Genomic DNA, 13,436 nt, shown 5'->3' with positions numbered 1-13,436 from the left:
ATTAATATTGTGAATAAAAAATCTAACACCGTTTGACTAGAAGCCAGCATTAAAAATAAGTCAAAATTTTGAACTGTAAAACCGCAAATGCAACTACATAGATACTGAAGAATCACATTATTTTCGTAAACAACAAATTAAATAATTTGGGAAAACCTTAGGAGCGTTTTTATTTGAAAAGTCGTAGAAAAGATCTTAGACTGAGCGGAATTCGAATATCCATATTTCGCTATCCTGACAACTGCTGTAACTACTGAGCTATCAACAGATGTGTCAACCTTGCTGATTTTGTCAAAGTCTGAGCGTTTTACAGACTGAAAATAACTACGATCTTAGTAACTGAAGTGATTTTAACTCCTATATGGCGTTAGAATATTAACACATTTTAGATTTGACTCGTGATATCATCACGTTATTGATAATTTATGAATGCTATATTCCTAAGTCATAGATATTTTAATTTAAAAAAAAATCAGATTATTTATTAAAATTAAACTGTAAAGTACAAAAAGGTCAACAATCAACATGTTTTCTTCAGACACATTTGATAAAGTAATTTTCTAGCACTTTTATAAGAAACTTTAAGCAGTCTTAAGCCTAAAAAAGCGTTAACCTTAAAACCACATTCCAAATGCATTAAATTATATCGAAGATACAGAGAAAAAAATACTACGTTGATAACACTTTATAGTAAATAGGATACATTATTTCAGTTGTTGTTAAAGCTCATGAATACCAACTATCCGGTGTCTTTATCGCCCCTGCCTCCGCAAGCCCCCATAATATTCGCCCATTAATTAATTGCTCTCCTCTTACTGCACCTTCTTTGTTGCACCACCCCTTGAGCATATTGCATGCCACACCTTTCAACAGTTTCAACGTACCTATACTATGGAAAGTACAACCCCTCGAGTCTCGTACTCACTCGGTTATATATTATGCATATTAATTTTGTACAATGATTCATTTTAGTGTCGCAGCTAGGGAAGTCACATCGAAAGTAAAAAATATCGATACCTGGTATATTATATCGAAAGAAAGTATCGATACTGGTACTAGCATTGAAAGAACAGTATTGATCCTTGCAAGTATCAGCATTGAATAATCTTTACCACTTACCAGCTAGAGTTTTTTTAAGCCAACAAAATAAAGAAAAGTCATCACGGAGGGTAAAAAAGTATTGGTGTCGACTGTGTCGAGTCTGCTAGAGTTTTTTAGATCCTCCACCCAGCAAAAAATATCGCATACGACGAAACCATGTATCGTACCTAAAAAAAATCGATAGCAGAAAGAAAATAATCTGTAGAAGAAACGTCGATACTTCAAGGAACCGATAATTACCAATTATTCAAGTATATTTTCATCTCAAAAATTGTACCTAATGCAATTGTGATTGATAAAAAAGTATCATTCGATGTAATATTATGTACTAATATTTCACGGAAACCTAAAAGCTGCAAATTTTCAATCCTTGTCATATATATATATATATCGTATGTCAATTAATATAAATATAAAAATAGATGACTGAAATAAAATTATATACCTACATGTCTAAAGTTGATATGCTTCCATAGTCGATAGATACTGGAACTTCTCACCTTTAATTCATGGGTCGCAGGGCCAAATTCACATTTAGACTTTTAATCAAAAGACACTTTGTGTGTAAATATGTATATGCATCTTTTAAGATCGCATTGACGTCTTGAAATAACCATTTTTAAGTGTTGTGCATAGTCAAACACCTGGGAAGGCTTACTGGATTTATGCATTTTTCATGCGGTGTATTTGCAGTCGCAAGTGAACTTGCTAGCCGGCTGCATTTCGCCGCATGTATTATGTTACGATTATGCTAAGCCACGTCGCTGTAGACTTGTTACGAAGCTGCTGCCCGACTCCCGATATTTTTGTAGACGTTTTGTATTTTGGTGCAACGTTAGCTTTTCGCCGTATTGATAATAGAAAATTTGTAAAAGAAATATCTACACGGTTTTCATTTTTATCTTACACATAAATATAAGTTAATGAGAGTTTCTTAAGAATATGTATAATGAGAAATCTTGTTTATTGCTTACATATATATCCATACGTTTGTTCGTCGAAATATCATGTCACTGTTATAGTCATATAATATAGCAGTTTTTTTTATCTGTTACTTTGGTAATTTATTTTATTTGTCGTCTTTCCCATGGCAGAGAAGTGAGTTGCGATCTTTTTAAATAACTGTAGGTCTCAGAAACAGTTGTCCCTATTTTATTCCGCCTCCGTCAATCTTAAATGCAGACTTACCAATTGTACAATATTATATCTGAGTGAGCAACAAGCAGATTGATTTTAATAAAAAAAATCCATAAACAATAACTTAAAATGAATATACAAAATTTTGTCTTGTCTTAGAAATTAGTATTGTATTTTACTCAATACAAGCTGCGAAAACGCTTGCATGTTGATTTAAAAGTAAATATGGTGTCAAAATCGCTAGATTTAACGTCAAACGCCAGATATAATTCTGCGTCTGAATAACTGTTATGTGAACACCATGTATTGTTTGACTTTAGGTACTAATATTTGTATTTATTGACGTCTAATATTATTTTACCAATTTATGTCGACACACTTGTTTTTACTGTACCTATTTGTACAAATAATATTTAATAAACACGTGGAAAGAATTTTTTTTTAACAACATATGGAAAATTCGTTATCGTTTTAGAATTTTCTGTTATGTGATATTATAATATATATCAGACGATTCCTAATTTCATTGATCTGTTATATCGAGGCTTAAAAAACTTTTGATTGCTTGCAAACTTTTCCGCTACTTTTTAAGAATTTATGTCTCTCCGGATGATGTTTGTTTACTTTGTAAAAATGCTTTTTGGCATTTTATCTGGAGTTCGAGCAGTAAAATCGAGAATCTGCTCCATAAAATATATTTTAGTGATAGCTTCCACTTCCACCCAGCTAAATAAAATTCAACGATTTAGTTCAACGAATCTTTTTTTAATTAAATCTTTCTTACGAAATATGGCAATGTAATTTTCCCTGTTTTTAGTGTAATTTATGCTGTGGGGATTAATTATATTTCCAATCAAATCTAGATAGCATTGAAATCGTGATGATTTTAATTACTTAAATTATCCTAATATTTAAGACAAGATTTTAGAACATACGATAAGTATTATTTATATTTAGCTACGTTTTGTGAGTATTTAATAAATGTTTAATATTTAAAGTGAATGTTATATATCACAGGTGGCGAACCTATGGCACGCGAATTTATTTATTTTGAAAAGAGAAAATGTACATATAATAATAATAAATGACATTACATTGTATATATATAATTAAATAGGTCAGCTTTATGAGCCACATATATTATCGCAGTAAACTCATCAGGCGGCGGGAGAAGCCGTGTCGCGGACCTCTGATTTTGATCGATTTACAAGGCTTCAGACCACTGTAGCGAGAGAATGTCTCATCTGAATGGAGAGATTCTGCTGTCAATTTGTGCTTTAAAAAAACATACTAAGTAATTGAGTAACAATTAATTTCATTTCTACGCACAAAAATGGTTGTACCGAGTAAGAAACAAAAACTTGGTGGAGCTTGTAGTAGGTAGTAATACTGGCAGACTGCTTCAAAATTGGTGGACCGAAATGGATGGCGTAATTAGAAAATTGCTAAAGCTGGAATATCATATTTTTTTAATATAATTCTTAGAAACTATTTTTTCTCCATGGAAAACTGCTCGGCACGTCAGATAGTCTGAAAATGATATTTGGGAAATTTTGGCACGCGTACGTAAAAAGGTTCGCAAACCCTGTTATATATTATTATAGTTATATGTGATGTTCTGTAGTTATTTGTACTTATTGAATTTGATATTTTAATATCGATAGGCAATACTTACTATCGTTTTTTTTATCTACTTGTTTACGACATCAAACAAGTTTTTATATCAAACGAAACCTTAATGTATAAAAATCTTATGTCCGAACTGTAAAAAAAGTTTTTACCATGATTTTTTTTATAAGCATAAAAAATACGCCAACTAACCCCATTCGAACCAAATTTTATTATCCCAGAAACAGTTTTAGCACGTTTCATTACACTCGTAATAATTCTTCAGCGATGGAATAGTGGCAGACCGTCCGTCTGTGACGCCGTGCGTGCGGGTTCGAATCCTGCATCTGACAAAAATAACGTGATGTTTTTCAATGTGTGAGAGTAAGAATGCAATTAATTGAGCAAAAAGTTAATATCCATTTTTCGTCTATTATTATAACCGCTACTGTGGTACTTATATCTATTTTTCAAGATCAAAAATGGTTTCTTATTAAATTTGACATCAATTATGGAAGAGACATTAAGGATTGGTAATCGTGGTCGCAAATAATTGTAAGCTACTTTATTAATATCATACTTTTTTTATTTAATAAATATAGTATAATGTACCTACTTATTTCATTTGTGCTATATCACTCACAAATTCATATTATCACTGCCTCGCAGAAATCGCGTAGTTTTCGTACTAGTTTTTTTATACATTATAAATTTAATAAATATATTACACTATAGCAGTATTTGCATATGGGTGCTGCCACCCCTTTTTGTGGAGAAAGTTGAGTGCATTGGGACCTCAGATTAAGTGAAATAAACAGGTGTAGTGTTGTTATACAAGAATATTACGAAATACTTGGCCAGATAATTTCAAATAATTCCGAGCACCCAAAAGCTCGAGCTTCGAGCCATATTATGGCTCTACCTAGGAAGCGCTAGACTTCTACACAAGGAAGTGAACGATAAAAATCGACTCATCAAGTTTTTCACGCGTATCAACCATTATATTGTGTTCGAAAGTTATTAAGCACATATTACATTAGGTGTAGCTATTTAATTTTATTTTTTCTTTATTAAGTAAGTGTAATTGTGTGTGTTTCTAAGTGATGGTACGTTATTCCAGTATAAGAGAAAACAATGTATTTATTTATTTTTACACATGTGTTCTAAGGCATGGAAGGCGGCTCTTCGTGGTGTAGTGCGTAAGGCTCTTGCCTTCCACCCGAGAGTTCCTGGGTTCGATTCCCGGCCAGGACACACAATATTTATGTGTTTTTCTCAAAGCCTGGGTGTTTGTGATTGTTCAAAATTACTAACAAACCACCTTATACGAAAAAGCAAGGACATGGTTACAGCGCTCAAAATGGAATATTTTACGAACCGGAGCGCTCGATAATTTTACGAAAATATTAACAGGTAGTTATCTAATTACATGTGTATTTTATAAAAATAAGTGTTCGATGTATACATTATATAGCTAATCCACGAGACGGAGCAATAATTTTGTAAATTTTACGAACCGGAACGGCGCTCCGGTCCATTTCGAGCCCTGCATGGTTATTAATAATTCTAAAAAAAAAGAAGAGAAAAAATACACTATGAATAGTTTTTTTTATTTAAATATAATTTTCATTGTATTGTTTTCATTAACTATATAGGAATAGGTGCTCATGGAAGATGTGCCTGCAAAGGTATATATGACCGAAAATTATTGAAAAACTTTGCACTACTGGTGTCAATGTAATATTAATTATTATTCAGTTTATCGTACAGAGAGGAAATGGGACTTTCAATATTCTTACAGGTAGGTACTTCTGTTATAGATTTAAAATATTATACGGTTACATATCATAATTTCTGTTCTGGGCATGGGTCACAATATATACCAAATTAAAATTAATATAAACACTACAGCATACCCATTATAAGAATATTGTCGATTTGGTGTAAAACGGGTTAAACGTTATATCCTCAATAGGCCAGTGCTTAGCCGCAAAAGGATAGAGTCTTCTTTGGGCTTTTAGAAAAATGAAAGTTTGTTTCGTTTGTTTTTATATTTATTGAGACAAAGCTTTTTATTTTGTATTTCCGCAGCGTGTAAGTCTAATATTCCCGCGAAGTATTATTATTTGTGAATATTCTTCGAGTCCTTTTCTAGCAGGGTGAATGTATAGTCATAATATATCAAGCCGGATTCCAAAACTTTGGTTGTCCTTGTCAAAGTTTGGGGATCAGAATCTCTTTTGCATATAAAATGAAAAATGATTTCAATTCTTGAAGGCTAGTTATATATATGCCCACTCTTTATTTATTCGCATGGGGAAAGTCCTACCCACCTGGTGATCCTTGATATTGCCTGTATACAGAAATATAATATTTAATTCTGTACCTACCCAGAAATTGTCTTTTACTTCATTACTATTCCGGTAACTCGTAGAATCATATATTGAAACAAACACGATAAAATGTATTTTAATATTATGACGTGAATAAATAGAAACCCTATCCAATAGGTACCTATATGTACATAAAATTAAACTATAAAATTGATCAATATTTACTCGTATATAGAGGGATCAAATGGGGATTCTACGGGGACCATACATATATGGGGTCCATGGTCACTGCTTAAGGGGGGACAGGCTCAGGGTAGGTCAAAATGGAGCTTTTGTTCTATTTTCAAAGCATGATCCTGGACATACCTTAAACGTTGTAGATAATCTATTTATATAATTTTGAAGCCTTATTATCCTTTATATTTATTTTGAACATTTGATGACTGCATAAAGTATTTTTATTACATAAAATAGTATTCTTTTAAACCTCTCGCTCTAATATTTTAGAATATAGTCATATTTCAGTACATAAATGTGCAGTGGTGTTAAGATTTTTTAAATCTATTAATTTTTAAACGCATTTATAAAACCATCAGTATAATTTATATCGACATTATTATAGTGAAATATTTACGATAAAAAATTATATTGATAATCTCTGTGATCCCAAATTTGACAAGAATTAGGCATTTTATTATTCAAAAAATGGGCAAGATTATATCAAATTTTGAAGATAATTCTAAAGATACTCATTATAAGCTATGTATTTGACCATTCAAGTGTGATAAACATCCTACGAATAATGATTGCTTTATAATAATTATTTAACTAAGAATAAGGTAGTGTTTTTTTGAAATTCGTCATTTCTTTTGGCATTCCCCAGTGGTTAAGCTACAACATACGGCCGTAGCCATAAATTGACAGACTATAATTGACGTAGGGAGTAAAATGATGTTAACGCGCGTGTTTGAATGTGTACCGTTTAAAAAAATCGGTTAGGTGTCCACAAGCTTTTACGAGTGTTTTTAAGGAGTTCTAAATTCTAATGAACGGATTACAATATTTCGTTTTTAACGTACCTCCTATTAATCTTTTTCTTCTTGTACTCAGTAGTGCTAAAAAAACTTTAGTTTTGATTGGCGTTAAAAGTTAGCGATATCATATTTTTTAAAAAAACTATAGCGGCCTTATTACTACTAATCGAATGTAAAACCGAAACTCGGCGAGAGATTAATTTAAATCTCAAATTACTTCTACTTTAAAAAATGCTTAAAGTTTGACGTGGTGGCCGACCGCCCTCGCGGTGAATATGGCGCCAGAGATGCGAGGAAAATGTTTGCGCAGAATTCATTATGTACAATTTTACAAAGCCATTCAAAACTCCGCAGGGCTTTGGCCATTATACTATATCCTCGCGAAATTATCGTGCTCCACCTTTGCCATTTTTATTAACTCCGGCTTTCTTTAACTGCTTTGCGGATTTACTTGCCCTTTGAAACTGAATACTAATAAACAGCAGGGTAATTCGGTTAGAAAACAACCGAGAATATATTATTTTTGATTAACTTGTAGGTATTTTTTTACAGTAAATTACATATCAATGACATATACTAAATATAAACCATATGGACAGTATTTAATTAATAACGAAACTATATAAATATATACAAACAAATTACCAGTCGACGAGATGCTTGACGAAGAACATATAATTTGGTATCTTTGCTATTCTAACATCGGTTATTTGAATAAATGTTCACGGCCGTAATGTATACGTACAACTGTTGATATACAAATTTACCGAATACAGGCCACGACTGGAGTAGTCCAGGAACAACCCCGGCCTGTTTTCTCACGAATGAGATCATGATACATTATGAATTACAATAATATAATATTAATAATGCGCATTTCTTGTCATATAACACGCCGTTACTATATTCAAGTAATAGTACTATGCATCCATCCTGTTGCAGTTATGGTAAATACCGCTTATCGGATTGTAATTACACTGCAATATTATATCGGTGGCTGCCCGTGCTTGTCGTATTCCTCGGTATGTAGACATGACATGACTCGTGTATAGGTAATTAATTACATATTGTTATAGGTACCTATATTATACATTTGGATAAACCCACACCAATTTAGAATAATATTATGTTCACGTATGATATAAGGTAGGTACTACATAACTACTTACCAATAGCGAGGGGTGAAAGTAAGTTTTTTTTTGGATTATTAATAACCATGTCCTTGCTTTTTCGTACAATGTGGTTGTTAGTAATTTTGGATAATCACAAACACCCAGACTTTGAGAAAAACACATAAATATTGTGTCCTCACCGGGTCGAACGCAGAACTCTCGGGCGGAAAGCCAGCGCCTTACCCACTGCACCACGAGAGCCGCCGATGGAGGTAGGTTGTTAAGATTCGACATTAAATAGTGCACACTAAACATTGTCAATCATACTTTTTTTGTTTTCATTGAACTTAAAATACAATTTGCAGGTGGTGCTGGTTAGTTTTTAAATTCAGTAAGACCTGCTTACTCTAAACCATAATCGACTAAAAATATTCTTCTATATATAAAATATCTAAAATTGTATGTGTAAAAATGTATTAGACGAATATTTTTTGGCTATTATCTACTATGGCTTAGACAGGGTTTAATTAAATTTTAAATACTAACAAACACTATCTAAACCTTGTACCTACTTATTCAATGAAAACAAATATGTTTGACTGAAAAAGTTTAGCGTGCATTATTTATGTCAGATATTTACAACCTACCTTTGCCACTGCTACGTACTTAAATATAAAAGTATTATATTAAATCACATTTTGTACTAAGGAAATTTTACCGAAACCATCTAATCGAATGACAAAGAAAAAAGAGATATTTATTTGCGGGACGACATTTATACTAAAGTTCTGTTTTTAAATTTAATGGAAATAGTTACAAGATAAAAAGAACTTTTTATATACTTACAACGTTTTTAAATTTTCTGTTGAATCATATAAACTTGACTTGACTAGCTTAACGGCCCACATGCTCAGCGTAGGTCTAAATTGAGTTTTTATTGCATTTTCAAACCATGATCCTGGACATTCCTTAAACGTTGTAGATAATCTATTTATATAATTTTGAAGCCTTATTATCCTTTATATTTATTTTAAACATTTGATGTCTGCATAAAGTATTTTTGTTACATAAAATAGTATTCTTTTAAACCTCTCGCTCTAATGTTTTAGAATATAGTCATATTTCGGTACATGAATGTGCAGTGGTGTTAAGATTTTTTACATTTATTAATTTTTAAACGCATTTTAAAACCATTAGTATAATTTATCACGAGATAATTTTAGTAAAATATTTACGATAAAAAATTATATTGATAATCTCTGTGATCCCAAATTTGACAAGAATTAGGCATTTTATTATTCAAAAAATCGGCAAGATTAACACATTTGAAGATGATTTTAAAGATATTAATTATAAGCTATGTTTTTGACCATTCAAGTGTGATAAACATCTTACGAATAATGATTACTTTATAATAATTATTGACCTAAGAATAAGGTAGTGTTTTTTTGAAATACGCCATTTCTTTTGTCATTCCCCAGTGGTTAAGCTACAACATACGGCCGTAGCCATAAATTGACAAACTATAATTGAAGTAGGGAGTAAAATGATATTGACGCGCGTGTTTGAACTGTATAGTATGTTGCAAATTTGGGATCACAGAGATTATCAATATAATTTTTTATCGTGAATATTTTACTAAAATTATCTCGTCATAAATTATACTAATGGTTTTAAAATGCGTTTAAAAATTAATACATGTAAAAAATCTTAACACCACTGCACATTCATGTACCGAAATATGACTATATTCTAAAACATTAGAGCGAGAGGTTTGAAAGAATACTATTTTATGTAATAAAAATACTTTATGCAGTCATCAAATATTTAAAATAAATATAAAGGATAATAAGGCTTCAAAATTATGTAAATAGATTATCTACAACGTTTAAGGAATGTCCAGGATCATGGTTTGAAAATGCAATAAAAGCTCCATTTTGACCTACGCCGAGCATATACCCCCTTAAACGATCAAAAAAATTGTACTTGATAGAAATACAGAATAAATATAGAATACTGAAATGTAATTTTGATATTTCATATTGATTTCCATAGTAACGTACGTACATATATGATTTAGTTGCTAGGACCCTAGACCCTTGCAACCAAAAGGTAATAGTGTTGTACTTTTTACGGATTTCTTCCGAAATAACTTTTCATACAAAACAGAATTAACTGAAAATGAATTCAATTCTACTTAAAGATCGCTAAAAGTATTAAAAGAACGCATTGGCATCGTGTTCTGATATATTCTAAAAGTTTCAAATGTCTAGCTAGTCGGGACGTTAGTTAAAAATCGATTGCAAGATTTGTACTGGATAAACAACCACTGGACAAACAAGAATACGACATAATAAAATCGTTGTAAAATGGATCTTTATAGTGAAAGTAATACCTCCAGCGAAACCAACCGTTTAATACGTTTTTAAATTTTTAATATGTACGTACCTATCTAAAAACATTAAAATATTTTTTTTTTATTAAAAAATAAACCTACAGATTTAAAAAAAAAACTGTTATAAACCGTGAGCTCGTTGAATGAATAAATCTTATTATTACTTATTATATTATTGATTGTTTTGAAGACTATTTAATAATAATAATTAATATTTTTAATGTATTTTTTTTTAAATTTAATAACATCGTTTTTTCTAGAAAATAAAAATGTGTAGGCTTAACTTGCAATCCTTTTTATTTATATCTTTGGTATTGTGACTGCACCAAAGCTCAATTTATTCGATATAAGTAAAACGTATTTATTAATCGAGGTTTTGAACTCATTTGGTAAAAAATATATTTTCCTTTGTTAAATAATGTGTTTGGTCTAGACGAGGATCCGATGGGTTGGGGTGGTTGGGCTAATGACTAACAACCATTTCTCATTTAAAATATCTCTTAATATTACCTCCACTTTACTTAACAATCGGGTATTGATTTTTTTAGAAACAAATTGAAATTGTTGTATACTTTATCACCATTTATTTATAATCCATTCTAAAAAGTTAATAAATGTGTAACTAATATATATTTTTTTTATAATGTTGTTTCAGATAATATGCTACTCCAAGAGGCTGAAACATAATATTCCCTTATCGGTAAGTCAATTAAAATGTTTGATAGTTTAATTTTTACGACGTCAGTATGAATATTAGTGTCGCTAAATTTATTTATTTCCTGTTTTCAATCAGCTCAAAAAGAGTTGAGTGTACAATTCATCGATATTATCAATACAATACATCCTTTATAAAGGCAGCAGTGAGTTAATTGCAATATTACTGCATATAATTAACCTCGGCATGGTGTACCGTTTTGAGAGGGCGGTCATTCTTAATTGATATATTAAAGCCATATAAGCGATGTCATAATTTAATTTAAATTCGCCTCACATAAAAACGCGTCGAATTTATTATTTATCGTGATGCCTTTTTTGAGCGGGAGATGTCCTTCTGCTGACGTGGGAGTGAGTTAATTGATTTTGCTACACAAATATACCTGATAATAAATTAATTCTGACAATATAAATGCATACTCAAAATAGGTACGTACACTAATAGATTGTATCTAGAAAAAAAGCTTGTTGCGCTCGATGTGTTTATACTTTGCATCATCGAAAATGATATGAACGGTTTGTTTTGCAATCCGGTAAGTTTTTAGTAAGTATATTGTGTAGATAAATTAATATTCTGCACGTTGCCAGTATGTTTTGTTTGTAAATAAAAATAAAAAAAATTACAACGACCTGCTGTTGGCGCTTTATATTAGTGAGCATTTTACTCTTAAGTTTTGATCTTTGGTTGAAACTCACTACACTGGATATGCATGTAAGTAAAATATGACTTGATTATAAATTTTCTTGATCACTCGTATGTCAGTAGGGTGTTGATGATAAAAAAAAACATTAACATAAATATCAGTTAATCTTCATAACCATCCGGAAAAAATTATTATCACTTCCATAATTTATTATTGACTGATGGTACCTACATGTTTGTAACCTGGTAAAATGGATACCTTCTCTGTCCGTAAGTGTTGTTATACCAGCAGCACTCTAGCATAAATATCAGCGTTTTCTTCTCATGTTAGTTTTTTCCCCTCAACCCCCCCCCCCCCCCCCCCTGTTCACACTGCCAACATTATGCGAAAATGGATACGACCGCTGCATAATATTAGCCAATCACTGCTTAGATACACATCGACAAATGTCACACGATTCAAATGGAATCTGTACTTATAGTTTTTTCGGATTATTGACTAAATGTCACTTTACCAGCTGACCGGACGACAAGAGACACAAAACTGGCATAATAAACCACCCGTTTAAAGTCGAGTGTCCTCGGCCTTGTCCCTTCCGTACAATTTTTCCGTATTTTACGTGTACACTTAAATAAGGAAATAAAAGTTCTTCGTTGTCATTCTATGAAGTATTTCCGAAAGGAATTTGCAGTTAAATTACTGGCAAAGCTGATTTTTGCCGTGTCACGCTGTTCTTGGACGGCCTCTGCATTTATTATCTTTCTTCAGATCAAGTCCAAGGTGTGTGTGTGTGAATTCTCTATTGATATTACAGCGGACGAATATTCACTCAATATAAATATTTTATTGATACCATGTTTATAAGATTTTCCCGTGGTCCGAGATTAGCCGATACTTTATTAGTTTTTTTTTCATTTCTAGTCATTTGTTCATGACTGAAATATAATATATTTTTGGACAATCATTGAATATGTTTAGAAGTTCAATTTTAAATTATAATAAATTTCCGTGACTTCCCTTGCTTCAAATTAAATAATGTGCCTAAAGATCTAACTAAATAAGAAACGGAACATGACTGATGCGTTATTATTAGCTTCGGTCGCTGCAAATTGTCTGGTTGAATGAAATCCATAATGAATGAGTAGTATCCCATGTGATAATAATTAGTCATGGTTGAAATTAATTATAATATTTATTGTCGAGTTATTTAGGCAGTTTCCGAGTTAATAATACGTGGATAGTCATAATGTCCTAGTTATCAACACATTTCTTCATTTGGTGCCGTTTTCTATCGAAGGTGGGGCGTGGCGACCAAATTGCAGTAGTTCTTGATATCTGGGACGCGTCTTGCCAAACCC

The 13,436-nt window shown here is 31.6% G+C and overlaps 1 protein-coding gene across 7 annotated transcripts in view; it reads left to right on the top strand.

Annotated features, from left to right (window-relative positions):
* Positions 1-13,436, top strand: part of LOC147064644 (adenylate cyclase type 1-like) — a 495,388-nt gene that overhangs the window by 310,078 nt on the left and 171,874 nt on the right. For all 7 annotated transcript variants that reach the window (XM_085957482.1, XM_085957486.1, XM_085957485.1 and 4 more), the window contains one exon: positions 11,376-11,420. The gene's annotated coding sequence lies outside the window, so the exon portion shown is untranslated. The remainder of the gene's footprint in view (positions 1-11,375; positions 11,421-13,436) is intronic.

Source organism: Rhyacophila brunnea, unplaced genomic scaffold, assembly GCF_057557595.1.
Source record: "Rhyacophila brunnea isolate RB1 unplaced genomic scaffold, BYU_Rbru_1.0 scaffold_7, whole genome shotgun sequence".
NCBI lineage: Eukaryota > Metazoa > Arthropoda > Insecta > Trichoptera > Rhyacophilidae > Rhyacophila > Rhyacophila brunnea.
Note: the sequence above shows the minus strand (reverse complement) of the source record. Positions and strands in the feature narration are given on the sequence as shown.